The sequence below is a fragment of the Pleurodeles waltl genome, chromosome 4_1 (genome assembly GCF_031143425.1).
Source record: "Pleurodeles waltl isolate 20211129_DDA chromosome 4_1, aPleWal1.hap1.20221129, whole genome shotgun sequence".
NCBI classification, from domain to species: domain Eukaryota; kingdom Metazoa; phylum Chordata; class Amphibia; order Caudata; family Salamandridae; genus Pleurodeles; species Pleurodeles waltl.
Window position 1 is genome coordinate 18,364,094 of NC_090442.1, and position 26,692 is coordinate 18,390,785.

General features: G+C 50.5%; 1 pseudogene; it reads left to right on the forward strand.

Moving 5' to 3' along the window:
- The window catches only part of LOC138286916 (zinc finger protein 208-like), a 255,326-nt pseudogene that overhangs the window by 7,076 nt on the left and 221,558 nt on the right, over window positions 1-26,692 (forward strand).

The following is a 26,692-nucleotide window of genomic DNA, read 5'->3' on the forward strand; positions in this document are numbered from 1 at the left end:
AGAGTAGGTAGGTAGTCGTAGGGGTTTGTAGAATATGCTTTTTCCATTATGCTGGGATTGTTTATCTGCTTCTCTCTTATGGTAACCATTTTTATTGTGCTATGTCTGATCATCCTGATAACAGCAGCTCATATATTTTATCATAGATTGCAGTCTTTTCAATAAACACTCTGAAAACTGTCCTGCATCTCTTTGTCTGCCTGTGCTTGTGTGAGACTGAAGAGCTGGGTGTGGGGCAGCAAAGTCGGTGAGTATGTTGGGTTGTACAATTCAATCCTGAGAGAGCACACGCTCAGTATTTGCTTTACAGAGTTGGGCTAGCACCTAGTTGACAGTAAGCTGACTTATCTTGCTGAGGAGGCAGACCTCTAAGCTAGCTCCAGTGTCCAAAAGGGTATCTGGGGGACACCCAGAAGAAAGTGGGGGGAGAAAAACTTAAAAATAAGGAGTTCTTTAAAGGCCCCCAAAATACTTTCAAAGGAAATTGTGATGGCTAGCCCCAGACTGATTCTAAAAAGAAAGGGTTCTTTGATCATCAGACAGGGAGATTTGTACCCCAATGTGCAGAGTGCTCCAAGTATAGTCACTCTAAGGGCAATTCCAAATGTCCAAAGAGGGCACCACCCCCTACTGGTGGGCAGACACCTGGGTTGACCAGTGTAGTGCTAGGGGAGGAGATAGTTCCAGATAGTTTTGGGGGAACAAACAGAGGTAACCCTAGTGTCCCTGGAGGATGCAGATATGGTGGCAAAAACCCACATGACTGCCAATACTTCCAAGTATAGGCAGTGGGTCACCATTAAATGGCAACAGGTAGAGCCTCTGCATGACACAGGAGCCAGCATGACAACTGTCAAGTGTCAGCTGGTGTCAGTAAAGCAGGGCCTACTGAACATTCCACCAAGTCTTAGTCGCTGCCAATTGTGATAGCCAACTACCGGTGGCTCTGGTTCCTGTTGAGTGGGGGGACTCTGGTACTCTGAAATTCGCTGTGAGCCTGGAAAAATGGCCCAGACAACTGCCAAGGAGAGGAGCAAGGGGCATGGGAAACCGGTCGCTGAAGTTCCTTTGGTGGAGGTTGACAGGGTTCCTGAGGAGGAGGCCTCTGCGCCAACCAGGGAGGGCACTGCTGCCCTAGGTGACTTACCTGAGCTTGCTGGCTGCCAAGGTGAGGATGGGCCCACCAGGAAGGAGATATGCAAAGCACAGAAAGAGTGTCCCAATCTTGAGGGCTTGAGGTGACCAGCCTCAACCCATGCAGCAGGTTTCACCTAATCTACTGAGGGAATTAACTCCTCTACATCGAGCCTAAGGTTCCGGGTTCTGGGAGAGAACATAAGGTGGTCCCCCAGTGTCACCCCATTGTTACCAGGCCGTCTTACTGGGTCTGGCTCACGACATAACCCTGGCAGGACATACACCTGGCAGGACATTTAGGGCAAGACAAGCCCTTCACCAAAATTGCTGCCCACTTTTATTGGCCCCAAATGAAGACAGCCTCAGATACATTCTGCACACCCTGTCCCACCTGACAGGCCAGTGAGAAGTCAGGGAAAAAGATGAGACCTCCCCTGATCCCACTTTCTGTCTTTGGCATCGAGCCAGGAGGTAATGAAACACTGGTTTGACCAGAAGGCCACTTTGGTAGAGTTCCAGCCTGGCTAAAAAGTATGGGTCATAGAGCTGGTAGAGCACAGAGCTCTCCAGAACCGTTGGACTGGCTAATACGAAATAAAGGATCATAAGGAGAAGGCCACTTAGTGGACCCCCGACCCACAGGAACCCACTAAGGGTGCTCCATGTGAACTGACTCAAGCCTCACTTTGAGAAGTCCAAAGTGAGCATGCTTCTTGTGACCGATGAGGGTGTGGAGGAGGAGAGTGAATCTCTCCCTGAACTCCTCTCTACACAAGAGAATGATGGGTCAGTAGAGGGTGTCAACCTCTCTGACTCCCTGACCAGCGAGGTGACTGTCACCCATTTCTCGGACAGTTTGCCTCACTCTTCTCACTCACTCCTGGACTCACACATCTGTGCGGCCATGACACTGACACAGGAGACAGTCTCTCTAAAGAACAAAATTTACAGGATGTCGGACAGGGTGAGAGCCAGTATCAAGGAGGAGGTCACCAAGGTGCTAGCTTTAGGGGTCCTTGAACCCTCTGGCAGTCCCTGGTCCAGCCCAGTGGTATTTGTACCAAAGGCTGCCCACCCGGCCCCAAACGAGAACCATGGACTACAGAGGCCTCAGTTCCATCACCAAGACTGACGCCCACCCCATCCCCAAAGCTGATGAGCTCATTGACAGGCTATGCGCAGCCAAATTCCTCCATACTTTTGATTTAGCATCAGGGTACTGGTAGATTGCCTTGACTGAGGGAGCAAAAGATTGGTACACGTTCTCAACCCCTGAGGTACATTACCAATTACGGTGATGCCCTTTGGTTTGAAGAATGCCCCTGCTACCGTCCAGTGGTTGGTTGTGGCTGGCATGCAGGCTTTCTGTGCTGCCTACTTAGATGACATCACAGTCTATTGTGCCAGCTGGGAGGAACTCCTGCATCTCCTCCAAGAGGTGCTTCGGGCCCTGCAAGAGGCAGGACTAACAATCAAGGCCAGCAAGTGCCAGAGTGGGCACAGTTCCGTGGTGTATTTGGAACACATGGTAGGTGGTGGCAAGCTGCAGACCCTCCAGGCCAAGATTGAAACAATCATGGCCTGGCAACCAGCTAAAACACAAACTGAAGTGAGAGCCTTCCTAGGCCTCACTGGCTCTTACAGATTTGTTAAGGGATATAGCACCATTGTTGCCTCCTTAACTGAGCTGACTTCTAAGAAGCAGCCCAGATTGGTGAACTGGACAGAGGCTTTTCAGAAAGCATGTGATTCCCTCAAGGAAGCCATGTGCAAAACATCTGCGCTCAGAGCCCCTGATTAATCCAAGGAGTTCATAGTGCAGACAGATGTCTCAGAGCATGGCATAGGGACAGTCTTCGCACAGATGAATGAGGAGGGTCTAGACCAACCAGTAGCCTTCATTAGTAGGAGGTCACTTCCACATGAACAGAGGTGGAGTGCCATTGAAAGCGAAGCATTCTTTGTGGTATGGGCACTGAAGAAGCTGGGACCATACCTGTGTGGGACATATTCCCGGACCACGCAGACCACAGGCCCCTCAGATGGCTCATGCAAATGTGGGGTGAAAATCCTAAGCTCTTGAGGTGGTCCATCTCTCTACATGGAATGGACTTTATAGTGGTGCATCGCCCAGGGGCTGACCACTCTAATGCTGATGGTCTTTCTAGATTCATCTGCCTTAGTGATAAGAGCTTCCAAGGGATTGGCTAGCTCTCCCCACTTTCAGCTGGGGGGCCACATGTTAGACCTGATAGCCTTAGGGTGGTCATCCCCAACTGTTTGCCTGCCTCCCTCCATTTTTCTGATACTGTTTTTGCTGGTTTTAGGACTATGTACACTTTACCACTGCTGACCAGTGCTAAAGTGCTTGTGCCCTCGCCCCTAAACATGGTAACATTGGCTTCTACCCAATTGGCATATTTAATTTACATATAAGTCCCTAGTAAAGTGCACTATATGTGCCCAGGGCCTGTAAATTAAATGCCACTAGTGGGCCTGCAGCACTGGTTGGGCCACCCGCATAAGTAGCCCCTTCACCATGTCTCAGGCCTGCCATTGCCATTGCCATTCCCAAGCCTTAAATATCCCTTTTAGTACATATAAGTCACCCTTTAGGTAGGCCCTAGGTAACTCATAGGGCAGGGTGCTATGTAAGTAAAAGTCAGGACATGCACTTATGTGTTTTAAATGTCTTGGTAGTGGAAAAACTCATAAAGTCATTTATCACTACTGTGAGTGTAGGAGGCTGGCCCTCTATGTAGTGTGCAAAGCTAGGCACACTGTGCAGGGGGTTCAGGCAATCACACGGTTTACAGAGGTAAAAACTAGATCATCTAATGCTCTAATGTTTATGGTAGCTTGGTCAAGCAGTTAGGCTAATCTTGGAGAACTGCAAAGCATTTGTTGTACTCATAGTATCAATCATGCAACTCATATACTCAACGGAATAACTCGAGGACAGTTGATAAAAATACTTTAGATTTTTATGTAATTTTTAAGATCAAGATTATCAAAATTGATTAAGTACTTTTTTAGATATGACTTTTAAAATTTTTGTTTCAGTGCTAATTATGCACCATAGTAATCAATGAAAAGTCACCTTTTAAAATACATATACAATCTTACAGTTGGTTTACCAAGTTCTTCTTTTGCAGGTTGGTCGAGTTTATCGGTGGGCACACTGTGCCAGCTGGAGAAGTTTGGGCAGCGCCCGGTTCCGGCAGGATCAGCTGTAAAAGGTCTCTGGAGTTGGTGGAGGGCCACTGCGGGGGACAACTTGGAAAAGGCATGTGCAGGTAAGTTTAGAGGTGGTTTCTTGGGGTCCCCTTGGAGTGTTGAGGTCGCAGGAGGCAAGGGACCCTTAGGACACAGCTAGTTCTTTGTTGCAGAGCACAGCGCGACTGGATGCAGAGCAAATCTGTGAGCCACCAGCTGTGCGCAAAGATGTCCTTTGGATCTGGAGGTAAAGTGGTTCAAGGGTCTTTTGCAGGACAACAGGGGCACTCTGGCAGGAGGTCTGGGGTATTCCTGAAGTCCCTCAACTGAGGCTTCCTCCTGGTCCTTTTTCAGCAGGAGCGGGCTGGATTTCCTAGTGTCCAGCGTCAGCTGACCAATACTCAGGGTATTGGCATGGTTTGACCCCTGGAGGGTGCAGTGCCACTAAACCTATGGTTGTTGGTGTATCTTCAGGTCCAGCTGCGACTTCCAGTTCAGCAGTTGGCGGCTGGTCAGTGAAGTGACCCTCACTGGGTTGCTGGCTTCTTCTTTGTTGCAGAGTGGTACCTCCACTCTGGAGGGAGTTCTTGGGTGATTTTCGAAGCCTGGAGGTCCTCTGGGGTTCTTGAGGTCAGTTCCAGATGCCCAGCAGCTCCTCAGCAGCTATTGTTGGGTCCTGGGTGAAGTAGGCAGGGTTTGGCGCCTTTTCTTTGTGCAGCAGATCCGCAGTTCTTGTGCTTTAGATCTTCCTGGTGCTGGTCTTCCTTTTGTCTGTCGTATCTGATTACTTGGTCTAGGGATGCCCAGTAAATACTGAATTTAGTGGGCATTTTAGGGGGAACCTGGTAGTGTCCAATGGTGCACCTACCTTTGGATGGCTACACACACTACAGTGACCACTTCCTGTTGGAAGGGTCACTTCCCTATCCCTGATTGGATATTTGCCTTCCATCTACGATGGAGGAAAATTAAATGGTGTCCACCTTGCAGGCAACAACTTAGGGATTGTGCATGCCGGGGGGCCACTCCTCCTACCCTTTGTGTGGTTTCCCACCTTTGCTCCCACCAAAAGTGGGGGTTTGCCAAGGGGTTGACCATCTGCTGCTAGCAGCAGGCCCTGGGGGTCGGGAGTGCTCATTCCTGAGGGAGGGGGTGTTAGCACCAACCACGGAGGAAGGGTATTGTTCTACAAACTGGAAAGTCGGGTCTCTCCCCCAAGGTTTGTAGATTGGGTGTCTGGAGGAGGCAGCTTGGATAGGACCAATCAGCAACCATGCCAGGGTAGTTAGCTTTTTCAGGGGGCACCTCTAAGGTGACCCCTGGGTACTTTTAGAGATCAGTGCAATACAGGTACCAGGTCGGATTTATCATTCTGAGTGCTTTGATACCAAACACCTCATGGTTCAGAGTAACCATCATGTAGCAGTGAAACTCGTACTGCCCAGTGTCCAGCACATGTATTTAAAATGGCTGCTCTGTTTACTCACTAGGTCCCAGGTTTGGCAAGGACACAATGAGGGCACATTGCTCAGTTAGCCAGGCCCTCACATACTATATAGTGCACCCTGTCTTAGGGCTGAAAGGCCTGCCAGAGGGATGACTTACCTATATTTTATGCAGTGTATAATGGATAGGGCACACAGGTAGTGTGCAAGGTTGAGTTTGCATTTTAGAATTGCACCAGGACACACAGTCTTCTATCGCAGTGCTGGGTGCATCTGTATGCATGGCCCTAGAGGACGGCACAATCAGTGCTGCTGCCCTCAGGGGCCTACCCTTAGTACCCCATGCCCTGGGTACCTGCACCCTGCCGCCCTATGCCCTGCACCAAAGATCCAATGGTGTACTAAGAGTCCCTCACCCAATACGACCTCACCACTCCAAGGGGACAGGACCCCCTAGATTTACCTTTAAGTCTGCCTGTGCAGTGATTTTCTAAGTGGCACCCCGCAGTGGCCTGGCACTAGCTGTAGGAAAGTACCATCTTGCCTGGCATGTTACCCCCATTTTTCACTGTATATATGTTGTTTTAGTTGTATGTGTCACTGGGACCCTGCTAGTCAGGGCCCCAGTGCTCATAAGTGTGCCTGAATGGGTTACCTGTGTTATGACTAACTGTCTCACTGAGGCTCTGCTAATCAGAACCTCAGTGGTTATGCTCTCTCATTTCTTTCAAATTGTCACTAACAGGCTAGTGACCAATTTTACCAATTTACATTGGCTTACTGGAACACCCTTATAATTCCCTAGTATATGGTACTCAGGTACCCAGGGTATTGGGGTTCCAGGAGATCCCTATGGGCTGCAGCATTTCTTTTGCCACACATAGGGAGCTCTGACAATTCTTACACAGGCCTGCCACTGCAGCCTGAGTGAAATAACGTCCACATTATTTCACTGCCATTTTACACTGCACTTAAGTAACTTATAAGTCACCTATATGTCTAACCTTTACCTAGTAAAGGTTGGGTGCTAAGTTACTTAGTGTGAGGGCACCCTGGCACTAGCCAAGGTGCCCCCACATTGTTCAGGGCCAATTCCCCGGACTTTGTGAGTGCGGGGACACCATTACACGCGTGCACTACATATAGGTCACTACCTATATGTAGCTTCACAATGGTAACTCCGAATATAGCCATGTAATATGTCTATGATCATGGAATTGCCCCCTCTATGCCATCCTGGCATAGTTGGCACAATCCCATGATCCCAGTGGTCTGTAGCACAGACCCTGGTACTGCCAAACTGCCTTTCCCGGGGTTTCACTGCAGCTGCTGCTGCTGCCAACCCCTCAGACAGGCTTCTGCCCTCCTGGGGTCCAGCCAGGCCTGGCCCAGGATGGCAGAACAAAGGACTTCCTCTGGAAAATGGTGTGAAGGCAGGGGAGGAGTAGCCTCCCCCAGCCTCTGGAAATGCTTTCATGGGCACACATGGTGCCCATTTCTGCATAAGCCAGTCTACACCGGTTCAGCGACCCCTTAGCCCTGCTCTGGCGCGAAACTGGACAAAGGAAAGGGGAGTGACCACTCCCCTGACCTGTACCTCCCCTGGGAGGTGCTCAGAGCTCCTCCAGTGTGCTCCAGACCTCTGCCATCTTGGAAACAGAGGTGCTGCTGGCACACTGGACTGCTCTGAGTGGCCAGTGCCAGCAGGTGACGTCAGAGACTCCTTCTGATAGGCTCCTTCAGGTGTTGCTAGCCTATCTTCTCTCCTAAGTAGCCAAACCCTCTTTTCTGGCTATTTAGGGTCTCTGTCTTTGGGGATTCTTTAGATAACGAATGCAAGAGCTCATCCGAGTTCCTCTGCATCTCTCTCTTCACCTTCTGCCAAGGAATCGACTGCTGACCGCGCTGGAAGCCTGCAAAACTGCAACATAGTAGCGAAGACGACTACTGCAACTCTGTAACGCTGATCCCGCCGCCTTCTCGACTGTTTTTCTGGTGGTGCATGCTGTGGGGGTAGTCTGCCTCCTCTCTGCACTAGAAGCTCCGAAGAAATCTCCCGTGGGTCGACGGAATCGTCCCCCTGCAACCGCAGGCACCAAAGAACTGCATCACCGTTCCCCTGGGTCTCCTCTCAGCACGACGAGCAAGGTCCCTTGAATCCAGCAACTCTGTCCAAGTGACTCCCACAGTCCAGTGACTATTCAGTCCAAGTTTGGTGGAGGTAAGTCCTTGCCTCCCCACGCCAGACTGCATTGCTGGGAACCGGGGCTTTTGCAGCTACTCCGGCCTCCGTGCACTTCCGGCGGAAATCCTTTGTGCACAGTCCAGCCTGGGTCCACGGCACTCTAACCTGCATTGCACGACCTTCTAAGTTGTTCTCCGGCGACGTGGGACTCCTTTGTGCGACTTCGGGTGAGCACCGTTTCACGCATCCTCGTAGTGCCTGTTTCTGGCACTTCTGCGGGTGCTGCCTGCTGCTGAGAGGGCTCCTTGTCTTGCTCGACGCCCCCTCTGTCCCCTGACGCAATTGGCGACATCCTGGTCCCTCCTGGGCCACAGCAGCATCCAAAAACACTAACCGCACGATTTGCAGCTAGCAAGGCTCGTTGGCGGTCTTTCGGCGGGAAAACACTTCTGCACGACTCTCCATGGCGTGAGGGATCCGTCCTCTAAATGGGAAGTCTCTAGCCCTTGTCGTTCCTGCAGAAACCTAAGCTTCTACTGTCCAGTAGCAGCATCTTTGCACCCACAGCTGGCATTTCCTGGGCATCTGCCCATCTCCGACTTGCTTGTGACTTTTGGACTTGGTCTCCTTGTTCCACAGGTACCCTTGACTGGAAATCCATCATTGTTGCATTGTTGGTTTGTGTCTTTCCTGCAGAATTCCCCTATCACGACTTCTATGTCCTTTGGGGAACTTAAGTGCACTTTGCACTCCCTTTTCAGGGTCTTGGGGTAGGCTATTTTTCTAACCCTTACTATTTTCTAATAGTCCCAGCGACCCTCTACAAGGTCACATAGGTTTGGGGTCCATTCGTGGTTCGCATTCCACTTTTGGAGTGTATGGTTTGTGTTGCCCCTATCCCTATGTGTCCCCATTGTATCCTATTGTAACTATACATTGTTTGCACTGTTTTCTAATACTATTACTGCATATTTTTGTATTGTGTACATATATCTTGTGTATATTTGCTATCCTCATACTGAGGATACTCACTGAGATACTTTTGGCATATTGTCATAAACATAAAGTACCTTTATTTTTAGTATATCTGTGTATTGTGTTTTCTTATGATATTGTGCATATGACACTAGTGGTACTGTAGGAGCTTCACTCGTCTCCTAGTTCAGCCTAAGTTGCTCTGCTAAGCTACCATTATCTATCAGCCTATGCTGCTAGACACCCTATACACTAATAAGGGATAACTGGGCCTGGTGCAAGGTGCAAGTACCCCCTAGGTACTCACTACAAGCCAGTCCAGCCTCCTACATTGGTTGTGCAGCGGTGGGATAAGTGCTTTGAGACTACTTACCACTCTTGTCATTGTACTTTTCATAAGAGAAAAATATACAAAACAAGTTCAGTGTATGTACACCTAACCAAAAAGTTTTGCATTTATTTTCTCACCTCTTTTCTAAAGTGCTGAAAAGTACCTCTAAACTTTCTAAAAAGTTCTTAAAAGTGTTAAAAGTTTTTTTTCTGTCTTTCTAAAAGCTCTGACAAACTTTTTATCCTTTTTCTATCACTTTAACTCTTTCTAAAAATGTCTGGCACAGGCCAAAATGTTGATCTGTCCAAACTTGCATATGACCACCTTAGCTGGAAAGGAGCAAGGAGTCTCTGTGTAGAAAGAGGTTTGAGTGTAGGGAAGAATCCTTCCTTGGAATTATTGCTTAACATGCTTAGAGAACAAGATAAGGACACAAGGGCCCCATCTGTTGAAAAAGTAGCTAATGGTTCCCAATCTGATCCAGGGACTCCCCTAGGAAAAGATTCAGGAAATAAACTTCCTAGCCTGCCCAATACTAGACAGCCTAGCATAGTTGGTACTGAGGTTGAGTCACACCATACAGATAGTGTTGTCTCACATCATAGCAAGAGCATTCATTCTCACCACAGTAGAACTGATGTTTCTGTTAACCAAGCTGTTAGGATGCCTTCTGTAAGGGACAGGTCTCCTTCTGTCCATTCTCACCACACTTCTGTGTCAAGGAATGTCCCTCCCACCCACCCTGATGACAGATTGTTAGAAAGGGAGCTCAATAGATTGAGAGTGGAACAAACCAGACTGAAGCTCAAGAAGCAACAGCTGGATTTGGATAGACAGTCCTTAGAAGTAGAGAAGGAAAGACAGAAGTTGGGTTTAGAAACCCATGGTGGCAGCAGCAGTATTCCCAATAGTCATCCTGCAAAAGAGCATGATTCTAGGAATCTGCACAAGATAGTTCCCCCTTATAAGGAGGGGGATGACATTAACAAGTGGTTTGCTGCACTTGAGAGGGCCTGTGTTGTACAGGATGTCCCTCAAAGGCAGTGGGCTGCTATCCTATGGCTATCATTTAGTGGAAAGGGTAGGGATAGGCTCCTTACTGTGAAAGAAAGTGGTGCCAATAATTTTACAGTTCTTAAGAATGCACTCCTGGATGGTTATGGCTTAACCACTGAACAATACAGGATAAAGTTCAGAGAGACCAAAAAGGAGTCTTCACAAGACTGGGTTGATTTCATTGACCATTCAGTGAAGGCCTTGGAGGGGTGGTTACATGGCAGTAAAGTTACTGATTATGACAGCCTGTATAACTTGATCCTGAGAGAGCATATTCTTAATAATTGTGTGTCTGATTTGTTGCACCAGTACTTGGTGGACTCTGATCTGACCTCTCCCCAAGAATTGGGAAAGAAGGCAGACAAATGGGTCAGAACAAGGGTGAACAGAAAAGTTCATACAGGGGGTGACAAAGATGGCAACAAGAAGAAGGATGGTAAGTCTTCTGACAAGGGTGGGGACAAATCTAAAATTGAATATTCATCAGGCCCACAAAAACACTCTGGTGGGGGTGGGGGGCCCAAATCCTCTTCTAATCAAAACAAAGAAAAGAAACCATGGTGCTATTTATGTAAAATAAAAGGCCATTGGACAACAGATCCCAGTTGTCCAAAGAAAAGCACCAAGCCTCCTACCACTACAACCCCTACTGCTACACCTAGTGTCCCTACTAATAGCAGTGGTGGTGGGAGCAAACCTACTAATAGCCAATCCAAGGGAGTAGCTGGGCTCACTTTTGGTAACTTAGTTGGGGTTGGTCTGATTAGGGAGACCACAGAGGCTGTGTTAGTCTCTGAGGGGGCTATTGATTTAGCCACCTTGGTTGCTTGTCCCCTTAACATGGATAAGTACAAGCAACTACCCCTAATAAATGGTGTTGAGGTTCAGGCCTACAGGGACACTGGAGCCAGTGTGACTATGGTCATAGAGAAACTGGTCCACCCTGAACAACACCTACTTGGTCACCAGTACCAAGTAACCGATGCTCACAACAACACACTTAGCCACCCCATGGCTGTTGTAAATCTCAACTGGGGGGGGGGGGTTACTGGTCCAAAGAAAGTTGTGGTAGCCTCAGATTTACCTGTAGACTGTCTACTAGGAAATGATTTGGAGACATCAGCTTGGTCAGATGTGGAGTTGGAGGCCCATGCAGCAATGCTGTGCATCCCAGGGCATATTTTTGCTTTAACAAGGGCTCAGGCCAAAAAGCAAAAAGGACAGGGTGACTTGGATCCTGGAACAATGGACCAAGTGCTCCCTAAAGCTAGGGCTAGTAGAAGTAAAGCACTTCCTACTATCCCTCCCTCTACAGTGGATTCTACTTCTGAGGAAGAAGAATTTCCACCCTGTGCAGAACCTACACCAGAGGAGCTGGAAGCAGACACTGCTGAGCTTTTGGGTGAAGGGGGGGCTGCCAGGGAGGAGCTGAGTGTGGCACAGCATACCTGTCCCACACTAGAGGGTCTAAGACAGCAAGCTGTCAAACAAGCTAATGGGGATGTCAGTGACTCTCACAGAGTTTACTGGGAGGACAACCTCTTGTACACTGAAGCAAGGGATCCTAAACCTGGAACTGCCAGGAGGTTAGTGATTCCTCAGGAGTACAGAAAGTTCCTCCTAACTCTAGCCCACGACATTCCCCTAGCTGGGCATCTGGGACAAATTAAAACTTGGGACAGGCTTGTTCCCTTGTTTCATTGGCCTAGAATGTCTGAGGACACAAAAGAATTTTGTAAGTCCTGTGAAACCTGTCAAGCCAGTGGCAATACAGGTGGCACCCCAAAGGCACCCCTTATTCCACTGCCTGTGGTTGGGGTTCCCTTTGAAAGGGTAGGGGTTGACATAGTTGGCCCCCTTGACCCTCCTACTGCTTCAGGCAATAGGTTTATCTTGGTGGTAGTGGACCATGCCACAAGATATCCTGAAGCAATTCCTTTAAGGACCACTACAGCACCTGCAGTGGCAAAGGCCCTCCTGGGAATATTTTCCAGGGTGGGCTTCCCAAAGGAAGTAGTATCAGACAGGGGAAGCAATTTCATGTCTGCTTACTTAAAGGCCATGTGGAAGGAGTGTGGTGTGACTTACAAGTTCACTACACCCTATCATCCACAAACAAATGGACTGGTGGAGAGATTTAACAAAACTCTCAAAGGCATGATTATGGGACTCCCTGAAAAACTCTGCAGGAGATGGGATATCCTTTTACCATGCCTCCTTTTTGCCTACAGGGAGGTACCCCAAAAAGGAGTGGGCTTCAGCCCCTTTGAACTCCTCTTTGGACACCCTGTTAGGGGTCCACTAACACTTGTCAAGGAGGGTTGGGAACAACCTTTAAAAGCTCCAAAGCAAGATATTGTGGATTATGTACTTGGCCTCAGATCAAGGATAGCTGAGTATATGAAAAAGGCCAGTAAAAACCTTCAGGCCAGCCAAGAGCTCCAGAAGCAATGGCATGATCAGAAGGCTGTTTTGGTTCAGTACCAACCAGGGCAGAAAGTGTGGGTCTTGGAGCCTGTGGCCCCAAGAGCACTCCAAGATAAATGGAGTGGACCCCACATAATTGTTGAAAAGAAGGGTGAAGTCACCTACTTAGTTGACTTAGGCACTGCCAGGAGTCCCCTTAGGGTGCTCCATGTCAATCGCCTGAAACCCTACTATGACAGGGCTGATCTCACCCTGCTCATGGCAACTGATGAGGGACAGGAAGAAGACAGTGATCCTCTACCTGATCTCTTCTCTTCCACAGAACAAGATGCTCTAGTGGAAGGTGTAGTTTTGGCTGATTGTCTTACTGCTGAGCAGAAAGAGCATTGCATAAATCTCCTGGGTCAGTTTTCTGAACTCTTCTCTACTGTGCCAGGTACCACTTCTTGGTGTGAGCACACTATAGACACTGGAGACAGCTTGCCTGTCAAAAGTAAGATCTATAGGCAGCCTGACCATGTCAGAGACTGCATAAAGCAAGAGGTGCAAAAAATGATAGAACTGGGAGTGGTTGAGCACTCTGAAAGTCCATGGGCTTCTCCTGTGGTACTTGTACCAAAACCTCATTCCAAGGATGGAAAGAAGGAAATGCGGTTTTGTGTAGATTACAGAGGTCTCAACCAGGTAACCAAAACTGATGCTCACCCTATACCCAGGGCAGATGAGCTCATAGATACACTGGCATCTGCCAAGTATCTAAGCACTTTTGATTTGACTGCAGGGTATTGGCAGATCAAATTATCAGAAGATGCTAAACCTAAAACTGCATTTTCAACCATTGGAGGCCATTACCAATTCACAGTAATGCCTTTTGGATTGAAAAATGCACCTGCCACTTTTCAAAGGTTGGTGAACACAGTCCTGCAAGGGCTGGAAGCTTTTAGTGCAGCATATCTGGACGATATAGCTGTCTTTAGCTCCAGTTGGGATGATCACCTCGTCCACCTATGGAAAGTTTTAGAGGCCCTGCAAAAAGCAGGCCTCACTATCAAGGCTTCAAAGTGCCAAATAGGGCAGGGGAAGGTGGTTTATCTGGGACACCTTGTTGGTGGGGAACAGATTGCACCACTGCAGGGGAAAATCCAAACTATTATAGATTGGGTTCCCCCTACTACTCAGACTCAGGTGAGAGCCTTCCTAGGCCTCACTGGGTATTACAGGAGGTTCATTAAGAACTATGGCTCCATTGCAGCCCCTCTTAATGACCTCACATCCAAAAAGATGCCTAAAAAGGTATTGTGGACAGCTAGCTGTCAGAAAGCTTTTGAGGAGCTGAAACAGGCCATGTGCTCTGCACCTGTCCTGAAAAGCCCTTGTTTCTCTAAAAAAGTCTATGTCCAAACTGATGCATCTGAATTAGGAGTAGGGGCAGTCCTATCACAACTTAATTCTGAGGGCCAGGATCAACCTGTTGCTTTTATTAGTAGGAGGTTGACCCCTAGAGAAAAGCGTTGGTCTGCCATTGGGAGGGAGGCCTTTGCTGTGGTCTGCGCACTGAAGAAGTTGAGGCCATACTTGTTTGGCACTCACTTCATTGTTCAGACCACAAACCTCTACTTTGGCTAAAACAAATGAAAGGTAAAAATCCTAAATTATTGAGGTGGTCCATATCCCTACAGGGAATGGACTATACAGTGGAACATAGACCTGGGAGTAGCCACTCCAATGCAGATGGACTCTCCAGATATTTCCACTTAGACAATGAAGACTCATCAGGTCATGGCTAGTCTTATTGTCCTTCGTTTGAGGGGGGGGGTTGTGTAGGAAAGTACCATCTTGCCTGGCATGTTACCCCCATTTTTCACTGTATATATGTTGTTTTAGTTGTATGTGTCACTGGGACCCTGCTAGTCAGGGCCCCAGTGCTCATAAGTGTGCCTGAATGTGTTACCTGTGTTATGACTAACTGTCTCACTGAGGCTCTGCTAATCAGAACCTCAGTGGTTATGCTCTCTCATTTCTTTCAAATTGTCACTAACAGGCTAGTGACCAATTTTACCAATTTACATTGGCTTACTGGAACACCCTTATAATTCCCTAGTATATGGTACTGAGGTAGCCAGGGTATTGGGGTTCCAGGAGATCCCTATGGGCTGCAGCATTTCTTTTGCCACCCATAGGGAGCTCTGACAATTCTTACACAGGCCTGCCACTGCAGCCTGAGTGAAATAACGTCCACGTTATTTCACAGCCATTTTACACTGCACTTAAGTAACTTATAAGTCACCTATATGTCTAACCTTTACCTAGTAAAGGTTGGGTGCTAAGTTACTTAGTGTGAGGGCACCCTGGCACTAGCCAAGGTGCCCCCACATTGTTCAGGGCCAATTCCCCGGACTTTGTGAGTGCGGGGACACCATTACACGCGTGCACTACATATAGGTCACTACCTATATGTAGCTTCACAATGGTAACTCCGAATATGGCCATGTAATATGTCTATGATCATGGAATTGCCCCCTCTATGCCATCCTGGCATAGTTGGCACAATCCCATGATCCCAGTGGTCTGTAGCACAGACCCTGGTACTGCCAAACTGCCTTTCCCGGGGTTTCACTGCAGCTGCTGCTGCTGCCAACCCCTCAGACAGGCTTCTGCCCTCCTGGGGTCCAGCCAGGCCTGGCCCAGGATGGCAGAACAAAGGACTTCCTCTGAGAGAGGGTGTTACACCCTCTCCCTTTGGAAAATGGTGTGAAGGCAGGGGAGGAGTAGCCTCCCCCAGCCTCTGGAAATGCTTTCATGGGCACACATGGTGCCCATTTCTGCATAAGCCAGTCTACACCAGTTCAGGGACCCCTTAGCCCTGCTCTGGCGCGAAACTGGACAAAGGAAAGGGGAGTGACCACTCCCCTGACCTGTACCTCCCCTGGGAGGTGCCCAGAGCTCCTCCAGTGTGCTCCAGACCTCTGCCATCTTGGAAACAGAGGTGCTGCTGGCACACTGGACTGCTCTGAGTGGCCAGTGCCAGCAGGTGACGTCAGAGACTCCTTCTAATAGGCTCCTTCAGGTGTTGCTAGCCTATCTTCTCTCCTAAGTAGCCAAACCCTCTTTTCTGGCTATTTAGGGTCTCTGTCTTTGGGGATTCTTTAGATAACGAATGCAAGAGCTCATCCGAGTTCCTCTGCATCTCTCTCTTCACCTTCTGCCAAGGAATCGACTGCTGACCGCACTGGAAGCCTGCAAAACTGCAACATAGTAGCGAAGACGACTACTGCAACTCTGTAACGCTGATCCCGCCGCCTTCTCGACTGTTTTCCTGGTGATGCATGCTGTGGGGGTAGTCTGCCTCCTCTCTGCACTAGAAGCTCCGAAGAAATCTCCCGTGGGTCGACGGAATCGTCCCCCTGCAACCGCAGGCACCAAAGAACTGCATCACCTGTCCCCTGGGTCTCCTCTCAGCACGACGAGCGAGGTCCCTTGAATCCAGCAACTCTGTCCAAGTGACTCCCACAGTCCAGTGACTCTTCAGTCCAAGTTTGGTGGAGGTAAGTCCTTGCCTCCCCACGCCAGACTGCATTGCTGGGAACCGCGACTTTTGCAGCTACTCCGGCCTCCGTGCACTTCCGCGGAAATCCTTTGTGCACAGTCCAGCCTGGGTCCACGGCACTCTAATCTGCATTGCACGACCTTCTAAGTTGTTCTCCGGCGACGTGGGACTCCTTTGTGCTACTTCGGGTGAGCACCGTTTCACACATCCTCGTAGTGCCTGTTTCTGGCACCTCTGCGGGTGCTGCCTGCTGCTGAGAGGGCTCCTTGTCTTGCTCGACGCCCCCTCTGTCCCCTGACGCAATTGGCGACATCCTGGTCCCTCCTGGGCCACAGCAGCATCCAAAAACACTAACCGCACGATTTGCAGCTAGCAAGGCTCGTTGGCGGTCTTTCGGCGGGAAAACACTTCTGCACGACTCTCCACTGCGTGAGGGATCCGTCCTCCAAAGGGGAAGTCTCTAGCCCTTGACGTTCCTGCAGAAACCTAAGCTTCTACTGTCCAGTAGCAGCATCTTTGCACCCACAGCTGTCATTTCCTGGGCATCTGCCCATCTCCGACTTGCTTGTGACTTTTGGACTTGGTCTCCTTGTTCCACAGGTACCCTCGACTGGAAATCCATCATTGTTGCATTGTTGGTTTGTGTCTTTCCTGCAGAATTCCCCTATCACGACTTCTATGTCCTTTGGGGAACTTTAGTGCACTTTGCACTCACTTTTCAGGGTCTTGGGGTGGGCTATTTTTCTAACCCTTACTATTTTCTAATAGTCCCAGCGACCCTCTACAAGGTCACATAGGTTTGGGGTCCATTCGTGGTTCGCATTCCACTTTTGGAGTGTATGGTTTGTGTTGCCCATTTCCCTATGTGTCCCCATTGCATCCTATTGTAACTATACATTGTTTGCACTGTTTTCTAATACTATTACTGCATATTTTGGTATTTTGTACATATATCTTGTGTATATTTGCTATCCTCATACTGAGGGTACTCACTGAGATACTTTTGGCATATTGTCATAAAAATAAAGTACCTTTATTTTTAGTATATCTGTGTATTGTGTTTTCTTATGATATTGTGCATATGACACTAGTGGTACTGTAGGAGGTTCACTCGTCTCCTAGTTCAGCCTAAGCTGCTCTGCTAAGCTACCATTATCTATCAGCCTATGCTGCTAGACACCCTATACACTAATAAGGGATAACTGGGCCTGGTGCAAGGTGCAAGTACCCCTAGGTACTCACTACAAGCCAGTCCAGCCTCCTACACTAGCTCCAAAGACCATTTCTCTCTGCTCCCACTGGAACCAGGAGCGCCAGAACTTCTCCAGCTGACCAATAGTGGCCCTCGATGACCTCAACTTACTTGGAAAAGGAGAGCTTGGTAAACGCACTGCCTGATTTTTATATGTATTTTTAAAGCATATGCACCATTGATTCCTATGGTGCATAATTATGCACAAAAAGACTATGGCCCTCATTATGACCCTGACAGTGAGTGATAAAGTGGCGGTAACAGCCTGGCGGTAAGTTCTGCTAAATTATGACCAGGGCGGTGATAACTCCCATAGACAGCCAATGTACCACACCAACCGCCACAGGTGAAACAACACTCACCACTGCGGCGGTAAACAACAGCAAGGCGGGAGATAAAGTACTGCCCACCATATTATGACACACAAAATCACCACCTTTTCCAGGGCGGTACCAACGCCAACAAAAGCCTGGCGGGAACAGAGCTCAGAAGTGAAAGGATTCACCATTTGAGACACAGGGAAGAACCATGCTGCCATGGAACCCGAACTGCAAGTCTTCCCGATGATCTTCTACGTCATGCTCCACCTGGAACACAAACCCTGACGAAGATGACAACAGTAAGTACAGCCGCCTAGCACACAAGGGAGGCTGGGAGGAAAATGAGAGTGACACACACATGCACAACACACACCCACAACATACACGCAATCAGCTGTACACGTAAACCAGTGACACACGACACACAGCATAATGAAACACGGACCACAATGCTGGAGTACCGACAATGTATTAGCCTAGCAAAACCCACCACACGAACCAAAGATATACAGATGTCCATATATGGGCAATGCCCAGTCCAAAGTCATGAGGGTACACAAGGCTGCAGGGCACAGTCCAAGGCCCAACGTGTATCCTGACACATCCAGAGAGAACACTGCAGAGGCATCATTTTGCAAGTGGGTAGGCATCTCAGGATGATGGGGGGCAACTCAGCCGAATACGGGAACATCCCCACTGGTTCTGGAGGGGGCAACATGCCCATTGCTTTTTCCTGGGGAGTGCAAGGCCACAGTCTCTAAAGTGGGTGACTTGCCCACTGGTCCTAGAGGGGGCAGCCTGTACAGCAGTCCCTGGAGGGTGGCCTACATGGCGTCTGCTGCCGGAGACGGCTGCACTGTGGTGGTGTTTGGAGGACCCTCCTGGGCAGCCTCTGCACTGGCCACTGGTTCTGGAGGGGCAACATGCCCATTTCTCTTTGTCCTGGGGAGTGCAAGGTCACAGTCTCTTGAAGTGGGTGACTTGCCCACTGGTCCTGGAGGGGGCTCCATGACCATTTCTCTGTCCTGGGGAGTGCACGGCCACAGTCTCTGAAGTGGGTGACTTGTCCACTGGTTCTGGAGGGGGCAACATGCCCGCTGCTTTGTCATGGGGAGTGCAAGGCCACAGTCTCTGAAGTGGGTGACATGCCCACTGGTTCTCGAGGGGGCTCCATACCCCTTTCTCTTTGTCCTGGGGAGTGCAAGGCCACAGTCTCTGAAGTGGGTGACTTGCCCACTGGTTCTGGAGTGGGCTCCATGCCCATTTCTCTTTGTCCTGGGGAGTGCAAGGCCACAGTCTCTGAAGTGGGTGACTTACCCACTGGTCCTGGAGGGGGCAGCCTGTACAGCAGTCCCTGGAGGGTGGCCTACATGGCGCTTGCTGCCGGAGACGGCTGCACTGTGGTGGTGTTTGGAGGACCCTCCTGGGCAGCCTCTGCACTGTCCGATGGCTTCACTGTGGTGGTAGGTGGAGGAGTTTCCTGGGCAGCCTCTGCACTCTCCGATGGCTGCACTGTGGTGGTGGTTGGAGGTGCCTCCTGGGTGCACTGTGGTGGTGATTAGACTGCACTTCCACAGCTGGCGGTGGGGGCCCATGATAACTGGTTGTGGTGGCGGTGTCAGACTGACAGCTTCCACTAGCGTAGAGTGCCTCGTCTCTTCCTGTACATGGGGCGTTCACACTCTTACCTGGTGATGCAGGCCCCACTCTTCCCTGGTGGTGCTGGATCCTTCCCTTCTGTGATGGAGGTCTGGAATCCTTACCACCACGAGTAGGTGGTGTTACCACTGTCCCCATGGAGTGTTTGGCTGAGGTGCTGGGCTGTGTCCTTGGTACCCTGCACATACGTGCAGGACTTGGGGGAGAGGGGTAGGGAAGAGGTCAAATTGGGAAAGGAAAAGCTTTTTAGGGACGGTGTGGCAGGAGGAGGGAGGAGTAATGGGAGTGGAGGATGAGGGAGTGGTTGTCGGAGGTGTATGTCTGCTGGACCTGGGTGCAGGTGCGTGGGCAGTATGCTGTTGTGAGGTGGGTGGCTGTTGGGTGTGTGAATGCTTGCGTTTGTGTCCTTTAGGAGGGGGGCAGACAGGGTGGGAGAGGACACAGAGAATGCTTGCATGGATGTTGTGGAGGTGTCTGACAGTGAGGTGTGTGTGCTGCTTGGTGTAGTGATTCTGGTGGTGGATGTTGATGTAGTGCATGCAGGTGTGAGTGTGAACATGACTGGGAGGGAGGTGGTGGAGGGGGTGGAGAGGGAGACAGTGGAGGCAGTGGATGTTGTTGTGTCTTCAACTGTATGGTGTTTGTGTGTCTGTGGGATGAAGTGTGGTGCTTGTGTTTGCCTGTGCCACTCGTGTGTTGCCTTGTGTGCATGCTCGTCTGTATGGGTGCCTGGGATGGGTTGGGGTTGAGGGGAGTGGGACTGGGAAGTGGTAGTTGGAGGGGGGACGGTAGAAACAGGTACAATGGCTGCCATCAGAGAGGAGGCCAGAGCCTGAATCGATCTCAGTTGGGCCGCCAATCCACCGTGAATGCCTTCCAGGAATGCACTGCATTGCTGCATCTGGGATGCCAGCCCCTGGATGGCATTCACAATGGGTTACTACCCTACAGAGATGGTTCACAGGAGGTCAATAGCCTCCTCACTCAGGGCAGCAGGGCTCAATGGGGCAGGGCCTGAGGTGCCTGGGGCGAAGGTGATGCCCACTCTCCTGGGTGAGCAGGCACTCGCTGAGGGGCTACTGGGAGGGCGGTGCTGGTACGGGGGTGGCAGCTGCACCTGCAGCTGAGGTGGTCACAGAGGTGTCCACCACCACCATGGAGCTCCCATCGGAGGAGGTATCTGAGACTGTGCCGTCTCCTCCTGTCTCCGCCGTGGTGCTCCCCTCGCCCTCCGTCCCACTGGTTCCCTCGGCATCAGTGGACTCTGCCTCCAGGGTCCTGTGGGATGCAGCTCCCTCTGTCGCCGGTGCACCTGCTCCTCTGCCAGATGATGCTAATGCACACAAGGACAGGATGACAGAGCAAAAAAGGAGGGGGGAGTGTAGGAAAGTACCATCTTGCCTGGCATGTTACCCCCATGTTTCACTGTATATATGTTGTTTTAGTTGTATGTGTCACTGGGACCCTGTCACCCAGGGCCCCAGTGCTCATAAGTGTGCCTGAATGTGTTACCTGTGTAGTGACTAACTGTCTCACTGAGGCTCTGCTAATCAGAACCTCAGTGGTTATGCTCTCTCATTTCATTCAAATTGTCACTAACAGGCTAGTGACCAATTTTACCAATTTACATTGGCTTACTGGAACACCCTTATAATTCCCTAGTATATGGTACTGAGGTACCCAGGGTATTGGGGTTCCAGGAGATCCCTATGGGCTGCAGCATTTCTTTTGCCACCCATAGGGAGCTCTGACAATTCTTACACAGGCCTGCCACTGCAGCCTGAGTGAAATAACGTCCACGTTATTTCACAGCCATTTTACACTGCACTTAAGTAACTTATAAGTCACCTATATGTCTAACCTTTACCTAGTAAAGGTTGGGTGCTAAGTTACTTAGTGTGAGGGCACCCTGGCACTAGCCAAGGTGCCCCCACATTGTTCAGGGCCAATTCCCCGGACTTTGTGAGTGCGGGGACACCATTACACGCGTGCACTACATATAGGTCACTACCTATATGTAGCTTCACAATGGTAACTCCGAATATGGCCATGTAATATGTCTATGATCATGGAATTGCCCCCTCTATGCCATCCTGGCATAGTTGGCACAATCTCATGATCCCAGTGGTCTGTAGCACAGACCCTGGTACTGCCAAACTGCCTTTCCCGGGGTTTCACTGCAGCTGCTGCTGCTGCCAACCCCTCAGACAGGCTTCTGCCGTCCTGGGGTCCAGCCAGGCCTGGCCCAGGATGGCAGAACAAAGGACTTCCTCTGAGAGAGGGTGTTACACCCTCTCCCTTTGGAAAATGGTGTGAAGGCAGGGGAGGAGTAGCCTCCCCCAGCCTCTGGAAATGCTTTCATGGGCACACATGGTGCCCATTTCTGCATAAGCCAGTCTACACCGGTTCAGGGACCCCTTAGCCCTGCTCTGGCGCGAAACTGGACAAAGGAAAGGGGAGTGACCACTCCCCTGACCTGTACCTCCCCTGGGAGGTGCCCAGAGCTCCTCCAGTGTGCTCCAGACCTCTGCCATCTTGGAAACAGAGGTGCTGCTGGCACACTGGACTGCTCTGAGTGGCCAGTGCCAGCAGGTGACGTCAGAGACTCCTTCTAATAGGCTCCTTCAGGTGTTGCTAGCCTATCTTCTCTCCTAAGTAGCCAAACCCTCTTTTCTGGCTATTTAGGGTCTCTGTCTTTGGGGATTCTTTAGATAACGAATGCAAGAGCTCATCCGAGTTCCTCTGCATCTCTCTCTTCACCTTCTGCCAAGGAATCGACTGCTGACCGCGCTGGAAGCCTGCAAAACTGCAACATAGTAGCGAAGACGACTACTGCAACTCTGTAACGCTGATCCCGCCGCCTTCTCGACTGTTTTCCTGGTGGTGCATGCTGTGGGGGTAGTCTGCCTCCTCTTTGCACTAGAAGCTCCGAAGAAATCTCCCGTGGGTCGACGGAATCGTCCCCCTGCAACCGCAGGCACCAAAGAACTGCATCACCTGTCCCCTGGGTCTCCTCTCAGCACAACGAGCGAGGTCCCTTGCATCCAGCAACTCTGTCCAAGTGACTCCCACAGTCCAGTGACTCTTCAGTCCAAGTTTGGTGGAGGTAAGTCCTTGCCTCCCCACGCCAGACTGCATTGCTGGGAACCGCAACTTTTGCAGCTACTCCGGCCTCCGTGCACTTCCGGCGGAAATCCTTTGTGCACAGTCCAGCCTGGGTCCACGGCACTCTAACCTGCATTGCACGACCTTCTAAGTTGTTCTCCGGCGACGTGGGACTCCTTTGTGCGACTTTGGGTGAGCACCGTTTCACACATTCTTGTAGTGCCTGTTTCTGGCACTTCTGCGGGTGCTGCCTGCTGCTGAGAAGGCTCCTTGTCTTGCTCGACGCCCCCTCTGTCCCCTGACGCAATTGGCGACATCCTGGTCCCTCCTGGGCCACAGCAGCATCCAAAAACACTAACCGCATGATTTGCAGCTAGCAAGGTTCGTTGGTGGTCTTTCGGCGGGAAAACACTTTTGCACGACTGCGCGAGGGATCTGTCCTCCAAAGGGGAAGTCTCTAGCCCTTGTCGTTCCTGCAGAAACCTAAGCTTCTACTGTCCAGTAGCAGCATCTTTGCACCCACAGCTGGCATTTCCTGGGCATCTGCCCATCTCCGACTTGCTTGTGACTTTTGGACTTGGTCTCCTTGTTCCACAGGTACCCTCGACTGGAAATCCATCATTGTTGCATTGTTGGTTTGTGTCTTTCCTGCAGAATTCCCCTATCACGACTTCTAAGTCCTTTGGGGAACTTTAGTGCACTTTGCACTCACTTTTCAGGATCTTGGGGTGGGCTATTTTTCTAACCCTTACTATTTTCTAATAGTCCCAGCGACCCTCTACAAGGTCACATAGGTTTGGAGTCCATTCGTGGTTCGCATTCCACTTTTGGAGTGTATGGTTTGTGTTGCCCATTTCCCTATGTGTCCCCATTGCATCCTATTGTAACTATACATTGTTTGCACTGTTTTCTAATACTATTACTGCATATTTTGGTATTGTGTACATATATCTTGTGTATATTTGCTATCCTCATACTGAGGGTACTAACGGAGATACTTTTGGCATATTGTCATAAAAATAAAGTACCTTTATTTTTAGTATATCTGTGTATTGTGTTTTCTTATGAAATTGTGCATATGACACTAGTGGTACTGTAGGAGCTTCACTTGTCTCCTAGTTCAGCCTAAGCTGCTCTGCTAAGCTACCATTATCTATCAGCCTATGCTGCTAGACACCCTATACACTAATAAGGGATAACTGGGCCTGGTGCAAGGTGCAAGTACCCCTAGGTACTCACTACAAGCCAGTCCAGCCTCCTACACTAGCTCCAAAGACCATTTCTCTCTGCTCCCACTGGAACCAGGAGCGCCAGAACTTCTCCAGCTGACCAATAGTGGCCCTCGATGACCTCAACTTACTTGGAAAAGGAGAGCTTGGTAAACGCACTGCCTGATTTTTATATGTATTTTTAAAGCATATGCACCATTGATTCCTATGGTGCATAATTATGCACAAAAAGACTATGGCCCTCATTATGACCCTGACAGTGAGTGATAAAGTGACGGTAACAGCCTGGCGGTAAGTTCTGCTAAATTATGACCAGGGCGGTGATAACTCCCATAGACAGCCAATGTACCACACCAACCGCCACAGGTGAAACAACACTCACCACTGCGGCAGTAAACAACAGCAAGGCGGGAGATAAAGTACTGCCCACCATATTATGACACACAAAATCACCACCTTTTCCAGGGCGGTACCAACGCCAACAAAAGCCTGGCGGGAACAGAGCTCAGAAGTGAAAGGATTCACCATTTGAGACACAGGGAAGAACCATGCTGCCATGGAACCCGAACTGCAAGTCTTCCCGATGATCTTCTACGTCATGCTCCACCTGGAACACAAACCCTGACGAAGATGACAACAGTAAGTACAGCCGCCTAGCACACAAGGGAGGCTGGGAGGAAAATGAGAGTGACACACACATGCACAACACACACCCACAACATACACGCAATCAGCTGTACACGTAAACCAGTGACACACGACACACAGCATAATGAAACACGGACCACAATGCTGGAGTACCGACAATGTATTAGCCTAGCAAAACCCACCACACGAACCAAAGATATACAGATGTCCATATATGGGCAATGCCCAGTCCAAAGTCATGAGGGTACACAAGGCTGCAGGGCACAGTCCAAGGCCCAACGTGTATCCTGACACATCCGGAGAGAACACTGCAGAGGCATCATTTTGCAAGTGGGTAGGCATCTCAGGGTGATGGGGGGCAACTCAGCCGAATACGGGAACATCCCCACTGGTTCTGGAGGGGGCAACATGCCCATTGCTTTTTCCTGGGGAGTGCAAGGCCACAGTCTCTAAAGTGGGTGACTTGCCCACTGGTCCTAGAGGGGGCAGCCTGTACAGCAGTCCCTGGAGGGTGTCCTACATGGCGTCTGCTGCCGGAGACGGCTGCACTGTGGTGGTGTTTGGAGGACCCTCCTGGGCAGCCTCTGCACTGGCCACTGGTTCTGGAGGGGCAACATGCCCATTTCTCTTTGTCCTGGGGAGTGCAAGGTCACAGTCTCTTGAAGTGGGTGACTTGCCCACTGGTCCTGGAGGGGGCTCCATGACCATTTCTCTGTCCTGGGGAGTGCACGGCCACAGTCTCTGAAGTGGGTGACTTGTCCACTGGTTCTGGAGGGGGCAACATGCCCGCTGCTTTGTCATGGGGAGTGCAAGGCCACAGTCTCTGAAGTGGGTGACATGCCCACTGGTTCTCGAGGGGGCTCTATACCCCTTTCTCTTTGTCCTGGGGAGTGCAAGGCCACAGTCTCTGAAGTGGGTGACTTGCCCACTGGTTCTGGAGTGGGCTCCATGCCCATTTCTCTTTGTCCTGGGGAGTGCAAGGCCACAGTCTCTGAAGTGGGTGACTTACCCACTGGTCCTGGAGGGGGCAGCCTGTACAGCAGTCCCTGGAGGGTGGCCTACATGGCGCTTGCTGCCGGAGACGGCTGCACTGTGGTGGTGTTTGGAGGACCCTCCTGGGCAGCCTCTGCACTGTCCGATGGCTTCACTGTGGTGGTAGGTGGAGGAGTTTCCTGGGCAGCCTCTGCACTCTCCGATGGCTGCACTGTGGTGGTGGTTGGAGGTGCCTCCTGGGTGCACTGTGGTGGTGATTAGACTGCACTTCCACAGCTGGCGGTGGGGGCCCATGATAACTGGTTGTGGTGGCGGTGTCAGACTGACAGCTTCCACTAGCGTAGAGTGCCTCGTCTCTTCCTGTACATGGGGCGTTCACACTCTTACCTGGTGGTGCAGGCCCCACTCTTCCCTGGTGGTGCTGGATCCTTCCCTTCTGTGATGGAGGTCTGGTATCCTTACCACCACGAGTAGGTGGTGTTACCACTGTCCCCATGGAGTGTTTGGCTGAGGTGCTGGGCTGCGTCCTTGGTACCCTGCACATACGTGCAGGACTTGGGGGAGAGGGGTAGGGAAGAGGTCAAATTGGGAAAGGAAAAGCTTTTCAGGGACGGTGTGGCAGGAGGAGGGAGGAGTAATGGGAGTGGAGGATGAGGGAGTGGTTGTCGGAGGTGTATGTCTGCTGGACCTGGGTGCAGGTGCGTGGGCAGTATGCTGTTGTGAGGTGGGTGGCTGTTGGGTGTGTGAATGCTTGCGTTTGTGTCCTTTAGGAGGGGGGCAGACAGGGTGGGAGAGGACACAGAGAATGCTTGCATGGATGTTGTGGAGGTGTCTGACAGTGAGGTGTGTGTGCTGCTTGGTGTAGTGATTCTGGTGGTGGATGTTGATGTAGTGCATGCAGGTGTGAGTGTGAACATGACTGGGAGGGAGGTGGTGGAGGGGGAGGAGAGGGAGACAGTGGAGGCAGTGGATGTTGTTGTGTCTTCAACTGTATGGTGTTTGTGTGTCTGTGGGATGAAGTGTGGTGCTTGTGTTTGCCTGTGCCACTCGTGTGTTGCCTTGTGTTCATGCTCGTCTGTATGGGTGCCTGGGATGGGTTGGGGTTGAGGGGAGTGGGACTGGGAAGTGGTAGTTGGAGGGGGGACGGTAGAAACAGGTACAATGGCT